We start from the raw sequence: 16,536 nt of genomic DNA, 5'->3' as shown, positions 1-16,536 counted from the left end.
ATTATGTTGTCGGCGTCGACCTGTTTTTTTTTCCCTTGTTTCCCAAGGTGACCATCTTGGCATTTGTCAAGAGGGTTGAGAGTGCACAAAGAAATTGCGTACGGGCACAACACCCTGAAAGTGCACAATCTCATCTGATCTCGGAGGCCTAGCAGTGTACGGCCTGGTTAATACCTGTATGGGAGACCATCTGTGAATACCAGGTGCCGTAGGCTTCTTTTTATGTTGTTGGCTTTGATCTGTTTATTTTCGCTTGTTTCCCATGGTGACCATCTTGGCGTTCATCAACAACACCCTGAAAGCGCCCAATCTCGTTTGGTCCCAGAGACTAAGCAGGGTTGGGCCTGGTTTGTACCTGGATGGGAGACCACCTGGGTTTTCCAGATGCCGCAGGCTTCTTTTTATGTTGTTGGCGTTGACTTGTTTTTTTTGTTTGTTTCCCAAGGTGACCATCTTGGTGTTTGTCAAGAGGGTTGAGCGTGCCTGAAAAAATCTACTTTTGCCGCATCACCCTGAAAGAGCCCAATCTCATTTGATTTCAGAGGCTAAGCAGGGTTGCGACCTGGTTAGTACCTGGATGGGAGACTGCCTGGGATTTCTCGATGCCATAGGCTTTTTTTTTAAGTTGTTGGCATTGACTTATTTTTTTTTTTTAATTCTTTTATTAAGTATAAGTAGAACAACATAAATATAACAGTCAACCATACAGCATGACCCAGGGTCACAATTACATGGTAACAAAAAATAGGCAGCCAAATAACTCTGGGTTCTCAGAGGGGAGTCCTACAGTTTCATGCAGAAAAGAGAGAAACCCCACCTCTGACATGTAGTACAGTATAACTAGTGCAGCTCCGTTCGGACAAATGTAATCATGGAGAACAACTGGGACCACAGCGAGCCAGCTTATCATGACCTATGTGAACCAGAGCAAAATATGAGCCGGTCGTGTCCAGAACCCTGGAGACAAGGCATAGTCAAAAGGGAGGACAGGGGAGAAGAGAGTGCAAAGACAGAGAGAGAGGAGGGAGGGTGGCGACGGGGAAAAAAAGAAAAATAAAGACAAAAAGGGAGGGGGGAATGCCACCCAGGGCAGACATGGCCTACGTAGGTAAATGTTAGATGTTCAGTCGTTTTCTGGGACAGGGGCACTGATCACCTCCCGAATGTAGTCTCGAGTACCAGTAAAATACCTCCAGGGCCTCCATGTAACACTAAATGCCTCTTCAGTGTTGTGAAGGGTGGCGGTCAATTCTTCCATCCGGAGAATATGATTGACTTTGGAATACCACAGCACCTTGGATGGGGGCTGAGGCTGCCTCCACAGTGCGGGAATGCAGGCCCGGGCGGCGTTCAGGAGTTGCATCGTGAGTGTTTTTTTGTATTTTCCAACAGGCTGTTCGGTCAAGTGTGGAAGGCACGCTGCTGGGTTTTCTGCGATATCTACATTTGTGAGAGTCTTTATCGTCCCGGTCACCTCCACCTAAAAGTTCCTCAAGGCCGGGCATGCCCAGAAAATGTGTCCCATGGTCCCCGTATCTGAATTGCACCTCCAACAAACATCCGGGATCGATCTATTCATTTTATTCAGAAGGTATGGGACTCTATACCAGCGTGAGACTATCTTGTATCCTGATTCTTGATATTGGTTTGCGATGGAAGCTTTATGTAGTAAGGTCAGGATCTTCCTTATCTGTTGTGGGGTAAATGTGATGCCTAAGTCCCTCTCCCATTTGTGGATAAATGGTGGGGTCAACTCCTCCTCCTGACTACTCAATAGGTTGTACATGAGGGAGAGGGTGTGTCACAAAGGTTCCCTTTTGTGACAGATGGATTCATAGGGCGTCAGGTCTCTAGGAGTGTAGGGGGCCCTTTGTATGGCAGGAAGAAAGTGACGAAGTTGATAAGCACTAATCAAGTCAAGCGGAGGGTCAGAAAGCTCAGAGACAGTTTGCGTGGTCGGGAGCCCTCCCGAGGGCCACACCTCTCCCAGACGCTGTTTCCCCACCACTGTCAACTGTCGCAGTTTCTTGTTGGTAAATCCCGGTGGGAAGTCTGGATTACCTATAACTGGAGTCATTGGTGACGCAGGGGAGCAATGTGTGTGCAGCGGAAAAACCTCCGCACAACAGCCAACGTAGCTCCCACTACGGGGTCATCTCTGAGGTCTTTTGGCAGGGAGGACAGGAGCCATGGGGAGGTCAATAGGGGACTGGATCCATGCTCAATCTCCATCTCCACCCACTGTTTGTGTGGGCCATTACAATGCCAATCAATGACTCTCGCTAGCAGAGTCGCTCTGTAGTATTGTCTCAGAACTGGGAGACCCAGACCCCCCTTGTCCTTTGGTCTGGCAAGCAATTGCAAACGGGCTCTGGGCGGTTTGCGCGCCCAAATAAAGTCCCGGAGCAGCACCTGCAGTTGTCTGAAAAAAATTGGGGGTAACCGGATCGGTAATGTCTGGAACAAGTATAAGATCCGCGGGAGGGCCGTCATTTTGAATGCATTACAGCACCCGAACCAGGTCAGTGTTAAAGCATGCCAGTTTCCCAAATCAGATTTCAGTCTATTCAGGAGAGGGACAAAATTAAGCGGGTACAATTGCGCCAAATCCGCTGCGATGTCAACGCCCAGGTAACGTACAAATTTTTCAGCCCAGTAGAATGGAAAAGCGGAGCGTAGCCTCTTGGCCTCACCATCCGGGACCGATATATTCAATACAGCCGACTTGGCGCAATTGATTTTATAGTTTGATAGGCTGCCGTATCGCTGGAGAGCCAGGAGTATATTGGGAAGCGAAATGTGTGGATTGGAGACGAAAAAAATTAGATCATCAGCGTACGCCGCAATTTTGTGGTGTGCCGAGGGTTTGGATATGCCAGTAATATTCGGGTCATTCCGAACGTGACACATAAGTGGTTCCAGTGTCAGAATAAAAATTAGGGGAGACAGAGGGCACCCCTGCCTCGTCCCATTAGTGATGGGGAAAGAGTCCGAGCACCACTCGTTTACCCGTACCGCTGCCGACGGCGTGGAGTAAAGCGACATTACCCAGCTCATCATGTTGGGGCCAAGACCTATATGTTCCAGGGTGGCCTGCATAAAAGTGCCAGGCCACCCTGTCAAAGGCCTTCTCCATGTCCGTTGACAACATAAGCAAGGGCCTTCCCTGTACATGCGCCGCATGGATTAAATTGAGGACTTGGGCCGTATTGTCTCTAGCTTCCGACTTATTTTTATTTTATTTGCTTGTTTCCCAAGGTGACCATCTTGGCGTTTGTCAAGAGGGTTGAAAGTGCCTGAAGAGATTGCCGGACACATCACCCTGAAAGCACCCGATCTCATTTGATGTTGGAGGCTAAGAAGCGTCGGGCCTTGTTAGTACCTGGATGGGAGACCGCCTGGGAATACCAGGTGCCGTAGACTTCTTTTTATGTTGTTGGCGTTGACCTGGTTTTTTTTTCGCTTGTTTCCCAAGGTGACCATCTTGGTGTTTGTCGAGAGGGTTGAGAGTGCCTGAAGAGATTGCCTATGGCCACATCACTCTGAAAGCACCCAATCTCGCCTGATCTTGGAGGCTAAGAAGAGTCCGGCCTGGTTAGTACCTGGATGGGAGACCACCTGGGAATACCAGTTATTGTAGGCTTCTTTTTATGTTGTTGGCGTTGATTCGATTTTTTTCGGTTGTTTCCCAAGGTGACCATCTTGGCATTTGTCAAGAGGGTTGAGAATGCCCAAAGAGATCGCTTACAGCAGCATCACCCTTAAAGAGCCCTATCTCTTCTCTTCTCTGAGGCTAAGAAGGGTTGGGCCTAGTTAGTACCTGGATGGGAGATGGCGTTGGAATACCAGGTGCCGTATTCTTCTTTTTATGTTGTTGACATTGACCTGTTTTTTTTCGCTTGTATCTCAAGGTGACTATCTTGGCATTTGTCAAGAGGGTTGAGAGTGCCCAAAGAGATTGCTTATGGGCACATAACCCTGAAAGCGCCCAATCTCGTCTGATCTCGGAGGCTAAACAGTGTCAGGCCTGGTTAGTACCTGGATGGGAGACCGCCTTGGAATACCAGGTGCCATAGGCTTCTTTTTATATTGTTGGCTTTGACCTGTTTTTTTTCGCTTGTTTCTCAAGGCGACCATCTTGGCGTTTGTCAAGAGGGTTGGGCGTATCTTGAAGAGAACTCTTACGGCCACATCACCCTGAAAGCACCCGATCTCGTCTGATTTCAGAGGCTAAGCAGCGTCAGGCCTGGTTAGTACCTGGATGGGAGACTGTCTGGGAAGACCAGGTGCCATAGAAGGATCTGGCCTGGTTAGTGTCTTAATTGGGAGATCGCCTGGGAATACCGGATACCGTAGGCTTCTTTTTATGTTGTTGGCTTTGACCTGTTTTTTTTTCCGCTTGTTTCTCAAGGCGACCATCTTGGCGTTTGTCAAGAGGGTTGGGCGTGTCTTGAAGAGAACTCTTACGGCCACATCACCCTGAAAGCACCCGATCTCGTCTGATTTCAGAGGCTAAGCAGCGTCAGGCCTGGTTAGTACCTGGATGGGAGACTGTCTGGGAAGACCAGGTGCCATAGAAGGATCTGGCCTGGTTAGTGTCTTGATTGGGAGATCGCCTGGGAATACCGGATGCCGTAGGCTTCTTTATATGTTGTTGGCTTTGACCTGTTTTTTTTAGCTTGTTTCCCAAGGTGACCATCTTGGCCTTTGTCAAGAGGCTTCAGAGTGCCCAAAGAGAGTGCCTACGGCCAAATCACCCTGAAAGAGCCCAATCTCATCTGATCTCGGAAGCTAAGCAGGGTTGGGACCTGGTTAGTACCTGGATGGGAGACCACCTGGGAATACCAGTTATTGTAGGCTTCTTTTTATGTTGTTGGCGTTGATTCGTTTTTTTTTCGGTTGTTTCCCAAGGTGACCATCTTGGCATTTGTCAAGAGGGTTGAGAGAGCCCAAAGAGATCGCTTACAGCAGCATCACCCTGAAAGAGCCCTATCTCTTCTCTTCTCTGAGGCTAAGAAGGGTTGGGCCTAGTTAGTACCTGGATGGGAGATGGCGTTGGAATACCAGGTGCCGTATTCTTCTTTTTATGTTGTTGACATTGACCTGATTTTTTTTCGCGTTGATTCGTTTTTTTTTTTTCGCTTGTTTCCCAAGGTGACTATCTTGGCATTGAGAGGGTTGAGAGTGCCCAAAGAGATTGCCTATGGGCACATAACCCTGAAAGCGCCCGATCTCCTCTGATCTCGGAGGCTAAGCAGGGTTGGGACCTGGTTAGTACCTGGATGGGAGACCACCTGGGAATACCAGTTATTGTAGGCTTCTTTTTATGTTGTTGGCGTTGATTTTTTTTTTTTTCTCGGTTGTTTCCCAAGGTGACCATCTTAGCATTTGTCAAGAGGGTTGAGAGAGCCCAAAGAGATCGCTTACAGCAACATCACCCTGAAAGAGCCCTATCTCTTCTCTTCTCTGAGGCTAAGAAGGGTTGGGCCTAGTTAGTACTTGGATGGGAGATGGCGTTGGAATACCAGGTGCCGTATTCTTCTTTTTATGTTGTTGACATTGACCTGATTTTTTTTCGCGTTGATTCGTTTTTTTTTTTTTCGCTTGTTTCCCAAGGTGACTATCTTGGCATTGAGAGGGTTGAGAGTGCCCAAAGAGATTGCCTATGGGCACATAACCCTGAAAGCGCCCGATGTCCTCTGATCTCAGAGGCTAAACAGGGTCGGGCCTTGCTAGTACCTGGATTGGAGATCACCTGGGAATACTAGGTGCTGTAGGCTTCTTTTTATGTTGTTGGCGTTGACTTGTTTTTTTATTTGTTTGTTTACCAAGGTGACCATCTTGGTGTTTGTCAAGAGGGTTGAGAGTGCCTGAAGAGCTCGCCTATGGCCACATAACCCTGAAAGCACCAGATCTCATCTGATCTCAGAGACTAAACAGGGTCGGGCCTTGTTAATACCTGGATGGGAGACCACCTGGGAATACTAGGTGCTGTAGACTTCTTCTTATGTTGTTGGCGTTGACAGGGTTGAGAGTGCCTGAAGAAATCTCCTACGGCCACATCACCCTGAAAGAGCCCAATCTCATCTGATCTCAGAGGCTAAGCAGGGTCGGGCCTGGTTAATGCCTGGATGGGAGACCGCCTGGGAATACCAGGTGTTGTAGGCTTCTTTTTTTTTCAAATATAATTTTTTTTCCAAACAGGGGAAGTCAGTCCCCCGAGTACATAATGCAACAGAGAAATACAGAGCAAAAAGCAGCTGAACAGTACTTGATACAGGTATATTCGCAACTGTGAGTCTGCCTTCCATCAATCACAATGATTTGAGGCACGGATAAAGTACTGTACCAAGATCCAGGGTCACACAAACCCCAGGTCCCTCCGGCATAATCCATCCAGAGGGGGGTGTGGGGCCGTCATTACCAATTTTCCACTTTTTCCAAAAGAGAGAGGGGGTGGAGGGGGTGAGAGATAGGGGAGGAAGGCAGAAAAGAAAAGGGGTGAAAGATCAGGAAAGGAGAAGAGGGGACGAGACACGATGGCAGCCACTGTCCAAGGGGCCAGTCAAGGAAAGCTCAGAGCACTAAGGCGATAGCAGGCGACATCCTTCCAGCGAGAATATAAAGGTATTCCAGATGTCCCAGGTTTGTTTAAAAAATTCTTGTTTACCTTGTGATGTGAGGATCAAGTCCTCCATTTTTTTTAATGTCCTCTATTTTCCTAAGCCAGTGAGTAATGAAAGGGGAGGGGGAACATTTTTTCCAATAGAGAGGGATGCAGGATTTCGCCGCATTTATCACATACCGTAAAATTGATTTTTTTTGTACTTCGTAATGGGAATCTGTGAATGGTGCAAGAAAAAGAATGCAGCCTCTTCCCGGGATGGAGAAGTCTGTGATTTTTTGTGTTATGCATCGGATCTCTGTCCAGAAGTCCACCAAGCTGGGGCAGGACCAAAAAATGTGGAGCAACGTGCCCTCTTCTTCTCCACACCTCCAGCATATGTTCGAGGAAGAGGGGAAACATTTATGCAGCTTTGATGGTGTCTAATAGGGATGAGCCGAACACCCCCCAGTTCGGTTCGCACCAGAACTTTCGAACGGACCCCAAATTCGTACGAACGTTAGAACCCCATTGAAGTCTATGGGACTCGAACGTTCAAAATTAAAAGTGCTAATTTTAACGGCTAATATGCAAGATACTGTCCTAAAAATGGTTTGGGGACCTGGCTCCTGCCCCAGGGGACATGGGTCAATGCAAAAAAAAGTTGTAAAAACTGCCGTTTTGGCGGGAGCACTGATTTTAATGACGATTAAAGTGAAAAAAAAAAAAGTGAAATATTCCTTTAAATATCGTGCCTGGGTGGTGTCTGTAGTATGCCTGTGAAGTGCCACGTGTTTCCCGTGTTTAGAACAGTCCCTGCACAAAATGACATTTAACAGAAATAACGTCATTTAAAACTGCTTGCGGTTTTAATGTTATATCTGGTTCCTGCAATATGTTTGAAAATCATTGAGAAAAATGGCAGGGGTAGCCCTCCCTGCCCATTACCAGCCCCTTTGGGTCTTGTACGCATATTAAGGGGAACCCCGTACCCATATTAAAAAAAGGAAATACGTATGGCCCCCAGGCCCTATATACTCAGAACAGCAGGATACAGGCGGTGCAAACAAGACAGGGACTGTGTAGGTTTGTTGTGTTAAGTTGAACCTGTTTGTAATTTTCAACTGGTACATTTTTAAAGTGTAGCTCCAGTCAAAAAAACAATTTTTAAGCTTTTTGGAAAACATAGGGAAGGGTTATCACCCCTGTATTATTTGTTTTGCCGTCCGTCTTTTTTCATTTCACTTGCTGTTGTCTCCTTCCGTTTGCAAGTAGGAGATGTTTGTAAGTTGGATGTTTGAAAGTAGGGGCCTGCCCTATTTGCTCTGCAGAAATGGCGGAACAAGGTGTTGTTTTTTTTTTTTTTTATAAATTCTTTATTTTTTCATCTTTTCTTTCCATAGATTTCACATTACATTTCGTTATATATCTACAACTTCTTTAACAACTATAACAGTCTTATAATATTTCAATCCATACCTCAATTCCACGTCATCCTCCCCCATCCCTCACCCTTCCCTCTCAGAAAAATAAATAAATAAATATACAAACTAAAAAAAAAACAAAAAAAAAAAAAACTGAGTTTTCACTATAATCCCCCCCCTCAACCTCTATCATATTTCTAATGTTTTACATCATACTTTCTCTATAATTTAGATATGGAGCCCAAATCTTCTGATATTTCTCATCTTGATCTCTCATTGTCATTGTTAAATTTACCATTTGTTGGATTTCTGCAATTCTCTGAAACCACTGTGCTCTAGCTGGAGGGCTGCTTTTTTTCCACAGAACCGGAATACATGCCCTTGCTGCTATCAATAAGTGTTTCAGCAAAGAATTTTTGAATCTTTCTATTGCCATTGGGATATCCAGCAACAGAAAAGTTGCCGGTTTATCTCCCAGGTCAATTCCTATAATCCTTACAATAGTATCGGCTACCATCTCCCAGAACACTCTAATTTTTGGACATTCCCAAAATATATGTAGTAGTGTTCCCTCTGCTCCATGACATCTCCAACATGTCTCTGATATCTGGGGGTAAATTTGATGTAAGGTGTTGGTTTTGCCACAACATTGTAAGCCCTCAAAGTGACTCTTGGTGGGCGCTGGAGCGCCCTGCTGTGAACAATTATATCAAGAATTGTAATTACATGCCATTGTTGAACAGTGGTAGAAAAATTGACCTTTGGTGGTTGTGGTGCTGGTGCCACAACACTATAAGTGCTCACAGTTACTCTGGGTGGGCACAGGAATGGGCCCGCCTGTGAAATATTATATCAAGAATTGTAATTACATGTCCCTGTTAACCACTTTCAGACCGGACCATTTTGCTGGTAAATGACCAGAGGTCTTTTTACAATTTGGCACTGCGCTGCTTTAACTGGTAATTGCGCGGTCATGCAATGTTGTACCCAAACAAAATTTGCGTCCTTTTCTTCCCACAAATAGAGCTTTCTTTTGATGGTATTTGATTGCCTCTGCGATTTTTTTTTTTTGCGATATAAATGTAAAAAGACCGCAAATTTTGAAAAAAAATGATATTTTCTACTTTTTGTTATTAGAAAAATCCAATAAACTCAATTTTAGTCATACATTTAGGCCAAAATGTATTCAGCCACATGTCTTTGGTAAAAAAAAGTCAATAATTGTATATTTATTGGTTTGCGCAAAAGTTGTCACATCTACAAACTAAGGTACGTTTTCTGGAATTTACGCAGCTTTTAGTTTACGACTGCCTATCTCATTTCTTGAGGTGCTAAAATGGCAGGGCAGTACAAAACCCCCCCAAATGACCCCATTTTGGAAAGTAGACCCCCTAAGGAAATTGATAAGTGGCATGTTGAGCCCATTGAATATTTTATTTTTTTGCCTCAAGCGATTGAATAATGACAAAAAAAAATTTTTTTTTTTTTTTACACAAAGTTGTCACTAAATGATATATTGCTCACACATGCTATGGGCATATGTGAAATGACACCCCAAAATAAATTCTGCTGCTTCTCCTGAGTACGGGGATACCACATATGTGGGACTTTTTGGGAGCCTAGCCGCGTACGGGGCCCCGAAAACCAAGCACCGCCTTCAGGCTTTCTAAGGGCGTAAATTTTTGATTTCACTTCTCACTACCTATTACAGTTTTGAAGGCCATAAAATGCCAAGATGGCACAAAACCCCCACAAATGACCCCATTTTAGAAAGTAGACACCCCAAGCTATTTGCTGAGAGGCATTTTGAGTCCATGGATTATTTTATATTTTGCCACAAGTTGCGGGAAAATTCCAAACTTTAATTTTTTTTTATTTTTTTTTCACAAAGTTGTCACTAAATGATATATTGCTCACACATGCTATGGGCATATGTGAAATGATACCCCAAAATAAATTCTGCTGCTTCTCCTGAGTACGGGGATACCACATATGTGGGACTTTTTGGGAGCCTAGCCGCGTACGGGGCCCCGAAAACCAAGAACCGCCTTCAGGTTTTCTAAGGGCGTAAATATTTGACTTCACTCCTCACTACCTATTACAGTTTTGAAGGCCATAAAATGCCAAGATGGCACAAAACCCCCACAAATGACTCCATTTTAGAAAGTAGACACCCCAAGCTATTTGCTGAGAGGCATGTTGAGTCCACGGAATATTTTATATTTTGCCACAAGTTGCGGGAAAATTACAAACTTTAATTTTTTATTTTTTTTCACAAAGTTGTCACTAAATGAAATATTGCTCACGCATGCCATGGGCATATGTGAAATGACACCCCAAAATAAATTCTGCTGCTTCTCCTGAGTACGGGGATACCACATATGTGGGACTTTTTGGGAGCCTAGCCGCGTACGGGGCCCTGAAAACCAAGCACCGCCTTCAGGCTTTCTAAGGGCGTTACAGTTTTGAAGGCCATAAAATGCCAAGATGGCACAAACCCCCCCCAAATGACCCCATTTTGGAAAGTAGACACCCCTAAATTTAGGGGTACACTAGTGAGACTAGGTAATAAATGGCGGGTGCCCTGAAACTATAAAAAAATAACTAACCAACCAGCGTCACCTGTAACAGTTATATGGTGATCACTGGTGAAAGGGTTAACTAGGGGGCAATCAGGGGGCTTTATGCGGTAGTATATGGGGGTCTCTGGCGCTATAAAAAGCTGCGGCGAACCTAAATACCTACCTGCCTAACTAGCGTCACCTGTGACACTAATACAGCGATCAGAAAAACGATCGCTTATTAGGCTGGGTTCACACTGGAGCGATGCGGGAACGCCATGAATCCGCGGCGGGTTCCCGCATCACATGCCTCCCGGCGGCAGTTCACACTGCCCTATGCGAACTGCTGGGAGTGTCAGTGAAATGTTAATGACACCCCCAGATCAGTTCGCATATCGCAGTGCGATCTGCAAACTCGGATCGCATGGTGTGAACACCCATGCGATCCGATTCTGCTGCGGACCAAAAAAAAGGGTCCCGTGCGAGTTTGCGGCGGGTGCGACACGAATTCAGCCATACTATCTGTATGGCTGAACTCGAATCGCACAGAGATCGGATGTGATTTGCACTGCAGTGCGGTGCGAATCACATCCGTTCTCATAAACCGCTGCAATGTGAACCCAGCCTTAGTGACACTGGCGACGGGGGGTGATCACGGGGTTAAACCTTTATTGGGGGGGTTAGGGGGGTACCTTAGAACTAAAGAGGGCTAACCCTAACTGCCCTAACAGTTATTACAGTCACAAATGACACCCGCCGGGTGATCAGGGGGTTAAACCTTTATTAGGTAATAAATGGCGGGTGCCCTGAAACTATAAAAAAATAACTAACCAACCAGCGTCACCTGTAACAGTTATATGGTGATCACTGGTGAAAGGGTTAACTAGGGGGCAATCAGGGGGCTTTATGCGGTAGTATATGGGGGTTCCTGGCGCTATAAAAAGCTGCGGCGAACCTAAATACCTACCTGCCTAACTAGCGTCACCTGTGACACTAATACAGCGATCAGAAAAACGATCGCTTATTAGGCTGGGTTCACACTGGAGCGATGCGGGAACGCCACGAATCCGTGGCGGGTTCCCGCATCGCATGCCTCCCGGCGGCAGTTCACACTGCCCTATGCGAACTGCTGGGAGTGTCAGTGAAATGTTAATGACACCCCCAGATCAGTTCGCATATCGCAGTGCGATCTGCAAACTCGGATCGCATGGTGTGAACACCCATGCGATACGTTTCTGCTGCGGGCCAAAAAAGGGTCCCGTGCGAATTTGCGGCGGGTGCGGCGGGTGCGGCGGGTGCGATGCGAATTCAGCCATACTATCTGTATGGCTGAACTCGAATCGCACAGAGATCGGATGTGATTTGCACTGCAGTGCGGTGCGAATTACATTCGTTCTCATAAACCGCTGCAATGTGAACCCAGCCTTAGTGACACTGGCGACGGGGGGTGATCACGGGTTAAACCTTTATTGGGGGGGTTAGGGGGGTACATTAGAACTAAAGGGGGCTAACCCTAACTGCCCTAACAGTTATTACAGTCACAAATGACACCAATGCAAAAAAAATAAATAAAAAATAAAAAATGACATTGGTGTCACTGTGACTGGGGGGCAGGGGTAATTGGGAGGGTGATCGGGGGGGTGTGAGTGTGCCTGGCATGTTCTACTGTGTAGTGTCGTGTTGGTGCAACTCACCGATCCTCTCTCCTCGGTGTCGGAACGAAAAATACCGACACGGAGGAGAGATTACATCACTTCCTCTCCTGTGTTTACATTACAGGAGAGGAAGTGTTGTGACGAAGGATTTCTATTCGTCGGGAGCGATCGCGAGGGGGTGGCCATGAATGAATGGCCGTCCCCTCATCCGGGATCGCTCCCGAACGAATACCGACCGCCGCAGGCACCGGGCGGGGGCCCGATTGGGCCCCCGACCCGCGGGAAGGCAAGGACGTACATGTAAGCCCTTATGCCTGCCCGTGCCATTCTGTCGACGTACATCGTCGTGCGGCGGTCGGGAAGTGGTTAAACAGGGGCAGAAAAATTGGGCCTTAGGCACTGGTGCTGGTGCCACGACACTGCAACCTCTTGCATATACTCTAGTTTTAGTGCAGGAATTAGGCCTGCTGCAAAGCATTGCATCAACAATTGTAATTAGACGCCCCTGTTAAACAGGGGCAGAAAAATTGGGCCTTAGGCACTGGTGCCACGACACTGCAACCTCTCCCATATACTCTATTTTTATTGTAGGAATTAGCCCTGCTGCAAAGCATTGCATCAAAAATTGTAATTAAACGCCCCTGTTAAACAGGGGCAGAAAAATTGGGCTGATGGCATCACCCAGAACCAGAAATGTTCTTCCAACATATCAGCGGAGGAGGGAGAGGATAGACAATCAACATAACAGGACAGTCACTCAGCATCAGCATAGGCAGTCTTGAAGGGATGTGATATTTCAAAAAAAATTATTCGGTTACATCAGCTTCAGGTGCTTGGTAGCTGTGGGTGATCCAAGACTGATTCATCTTGATGAAGGTCAGTTGATCAACTGATTCGGTAGACAGTCGCACCCTGTGATCGGTAACAAAGCCACCAACAGCACTGAAGGTGCGTTCCGAAAGAACGCTGGATGCAGGACAGGCCAGTAGCTCAATTGCATACTGTGCAAGCTCTGGCCAGTGATCCATCCTCAAGACCCAGTAAGCCAGAGGATTTTCGGTGGGAAAGGTGTCCAAGTCTGACCTTGCCCCTAGGTATTCCTGCACCATGTTAATCAGACGCTGGCGATGGTTGCTGGAACCGATCATACCTTGGGGCTACGGACTAAAAAATTGTCTGAAAGCATCAGTCAGACGGCTACCTTCTCCACCGCTCCTTCTGACCGATGCCTCAGCAACACGTTGTCCAGGACCAGGAGTTTGTAACCTCCCAGTCTCTGGGAACGCGTTGCACAGACCTTTCTGCAAGGCCTCCCGGAGATGTCTCATCCTCTGCTCCCTCTGTGATGGCAAGATAAGGTCGGCAACCTTACCCTTGTACCGTGGATCAAGGAGAGTGGCCAGTCAGTAATGGTCCCTCTCCTTGATCCGAAGAATACGAGGATCCTTCCGCAGGCTTTGCAGGATCAGGGAGGCCATGCAGCGTAGGTTAGCTGAGGCATTCGGTCCGGAGTCCTCTGGGTCACTAAGGACAACATGATCCGCAGCTACCTCCTCCCAGCCACGTACAAGTCCACGTGTTTCTTGGGACTGTAAATCATCCCTACAAGACTGCTGCTGCTGATGCTGAGTGCCAGCCTCCACCTCCATGCTGACACAATCATCCTCCTCCTCCTCTTCCTGTGTGATGGGTGGCACAGCAGGAACACTGTCTGGATAAAGGGGGCCTTGAGAGGCAAGGAAGTCCTCCTCTTCCTGCATCTGTTCTGCCTCAAGTGCCCTGTCCATTATTCCACGCAGCGTATGTGCCAAGAGGTGGACAAGAGGTACAGTGTCACTGATGCATGCACTGTCACTGCTCACCATCCTTGTGGCCTCCTCAAACGGTGACAGGACAGTGCATGCATCCCTGATCATGCCCCACTGGCGTGGTGAGAAAAAACCGAGCTCCCCTGACCCTGTCCTGGTGCTGTAGTCACACAGGTACTCATTGATGGCCCTCTGCTGCGTGTGCAGCCGCTGCAGCATGGACAACATTGAGTTCCACCTGGTGGGCATGTCACATATAAGGCGGTTCTTGGGCAGGTTCAACTCCTTTTGGAGCTCAGCCAGCCGAGTACAGGCATTAAATGATCAGCAGAAATGCACACAGACTTTCCTGGCCTGCTTCAGGACATCCTGTAAGCCCGGGTACCTGCCCAAGAACCACTGCACCACCAGGTTAAGGACGTGAGCTACACAGGGCACATGGGTCAGATGTCCCTGTCGGAGGGTGGAGAGGAGGTTGGTGCCATTGTCGCAAACCACCATTCCTGGCTTAAGCTGGCGTGGGGTCAACCACCTCTCGGCCTGCCCCTGCAGAGCTGACAAAACATCCGCCCCAGTGTCGCTCCTGTCCCCCAAACAAACCAGCGCAAGCACGGCATGGCATAGTTTTGCCTGCGTACTTGCGTACGCCTATGGAGCACCGCTGGTTCTGAGGACAGAGCACTGGAAGAGGCCATGGAGGAAGAAGAAGAGGAGGGGGTGGAGGAGAGAGGTGTGTCACAACCAATAGTAGCATTTTGGAGGCGTGGTGGCGGAACAACCTCCAACACTACTGCACCTTGTCCTGCATCCTTCCCAGCTGCCAGAAGAGTGACCCAATGGGCCGTGAAAGACAGGTAACGTCCCTGTCCATGCCTGCTGAACCATGAGTCAGCGGTAATATGCACCTTACCGCTGACCGCCCTGTCCAGCGAGGCAAGGACATTGCCTTCCACATGCCGGTAGAGAGCCGGAATCGCCTTCCGTGAGAAAAAGTGGCGTTTGGGGACCTGCCACTGAGGAACCGCACATTGTACAAACTCACGGAAGGGGGCCGAGTCTACCATCTGAAAAGGCAGCAGTTGAAGTGCTAGCAATTTAGCCAAGCTAGCATTCAACCGCTGGGCATGTGGATGGCTGGGAGTGAACTTCTTTCGCCGGTCCAGCAGCTGGGGCAGGGACATTTGCCTGCTATAATCGGACGTGAGTGTACTGCTAGCAGAGTGCCCGGAAGCACTTGGCTGTGACACACCTAATTCTACACCTTCATTCCTCTCAGAGCAGGTTTCAGAGAGGACTGGAGGTCTAGTGGGGTTGGAGATGCCAACTGATGAGGAGCAAGGAGAGGTCCGCTTTGTTCTTTGGTGTGGGTCTTTGAGGTACGCTTGCCAACGAGCTGCATGGCAGGTCAACATATGTCTGGTCAAGCATGTGGTGCCCAAGCGGCTGATGTTTTGGCCACGCGAGATACGCTTGAGACATATGTTGCAAATAGCAGCGGTGCGATCTGATGCACTCGTCTGAAAAAAGGCCCACACCAAAGAACTTTTAGAATAACGTGCAGAGGCAGCGCCCTGCACAGGCGGAGCTCTGCGGTGTGATTCAGTCGGTGTGCTGCCCCTAAGCTGGCCCCCGGAGGGCATCCTGCCTCGTTGGACATGTGCCTCCTCCTCCTCCTCTCTCCTACCAGGCACCCACTTGGAGTCAGTGCCCTCATCATCCCCTCCCTCTTCATCGCTGTAGCAAACCTGGCAATATGCTGCAGCTTGTGGAACATGACTGCCAGATTGCTGTCCTTCTTGAGCATCCCCTCTCTCTGCATTCACGCTACTGCCTTCCTCTAGGTGAGTGTCATCATCAGAGCCTACAAAACACTGGGCATCCTCCTGGAGCATGTAACCAACACTGTGCTCAAAGAGTTCAGGAGACTCCTCAGGAGGACGTAGTGGGTCTAGGGAAGGAGTCACTGATGATGACATTGAGACGAGGGAAGACGATGCGTTGGCAGCTGCTTTGCTAGTACCCTAAGACTGGGTGAGAGAGGATGAGGAGGATGAAGAGGGCTTGGTCATCCACTCTACCAAGTCTTTGGCATGTTGCGGTTCAACATGTCCAGCTGCCGAAAAGAAGGACAAGCGTGTCCCATGGCCACGTGCTGATGACAATGCACCGCGTCCACGACCAGCACTGTTGTCTCTAGACACAGAGCCTGCTTGCCCTCTTTTATCGGCTCGCGCCTGTCTGCCTCTCCTTGCTGGCCTTCCAGACATGGTAATGGCCTGAAGGGAGTTGGGTAAAACAGCAGTTGGGTAGTGTATATTGTGCTGGAGGCACACAACACCCACTAACTCCTGCAGATGCCTTTATTATAGAACACCAGAGATAAAGGGGTATACTGTACTGGAGGCACACAACACCCACTAAGCCCTGCAGATGGCTCTATTAGAGAACAGCAATAAAGGGTAGATACAGGTGTATATTGTGCTG

At 48.0% G+C, this 16,536-nt stretch overlaps 8 pseudogenes; all 8 read left to right on the top strand.

The window, feature by feature from the left end:
- The first annotated feature begins 3,524 nt into the window (after positions 1 to 3,524).
- Positions 3,525 to 3,643, top strand: LOC143989971 (5S ribosomal RNA; annotated as a pseudogene).
- A 317-nt stretch (positions 3,644 to 3,960) lies between these two features.
- On the top strand, positions 3,961 to 4,079 carry LOC143989926 (5S ribosomal RNA; annotated as a pseudogene).
- Positions 4,080 to 4,179: 100 nt separating this feature from the next.
- On the top strand, positions 4,180 to 4,298 carry LOC143989041 (5S ribosomal RNA; annotated as a pseudogene).
- A 163-nt stretch (positions 4,299 to 4,461) lies between these two features.
- On the top strand, positions 4,462 to 4,580 carry LOC143989028 (5S ribosomal RNA; annotated as a pseudogene).
- Positions 4,581 to 4,740: 160 nt separating this feature from the next.
- LOC143989978 (5S ribosomal RNA) lies at positions 4,741 to 4,860 on the top strand (annotated as a pseudogene).
- A 339-nt stretch (positions 4,861 to 5,199) lies between these two features.
- On the top strand, positions 5,200 to 5,319 carry LOC143989609 (5S ribosomal RNA; annotated as a pseudogene).
- A 562-nt stretch (positions 5,320 to 5,881) lies between these two features.
- Positions 5,882 to 6,000, top strand: LOC143989934 (5S ribosomal RNA; annotated as a pseudogene).
- A 49-nt stretch (positions 6,001 to 6,049) lies between these two features.
- Positions 6,050 to 6,168, top strand: LOC143989903 (5S ribosomal RNA; annotated as a pseudogene).
- Positions 6,169 to 16,536: the final 10,368 nt, after the last annotated feature.

This window comes from Lithobates pipiens, unplaced genomic scaffold, assembly GCF_037356315.1.
Source record: "Lithobates pipiens isolate NorthernLeopardFrog02 unplaced genomic scaffold, aLitPip1_a1.2 Scaffold_1, whole genome shotgun sequence".
Classification (NCBI taxonomy): Eukaryota; Metazoa; Chordata; class Amphibia; order Anura; family Ranidae; genus Lithobates; species Lithobates pipiens.
Note: the sequence above shows the minus strand (reverse complement) of the source record. Positions and strands in the feature narration are given on the sequence as shown.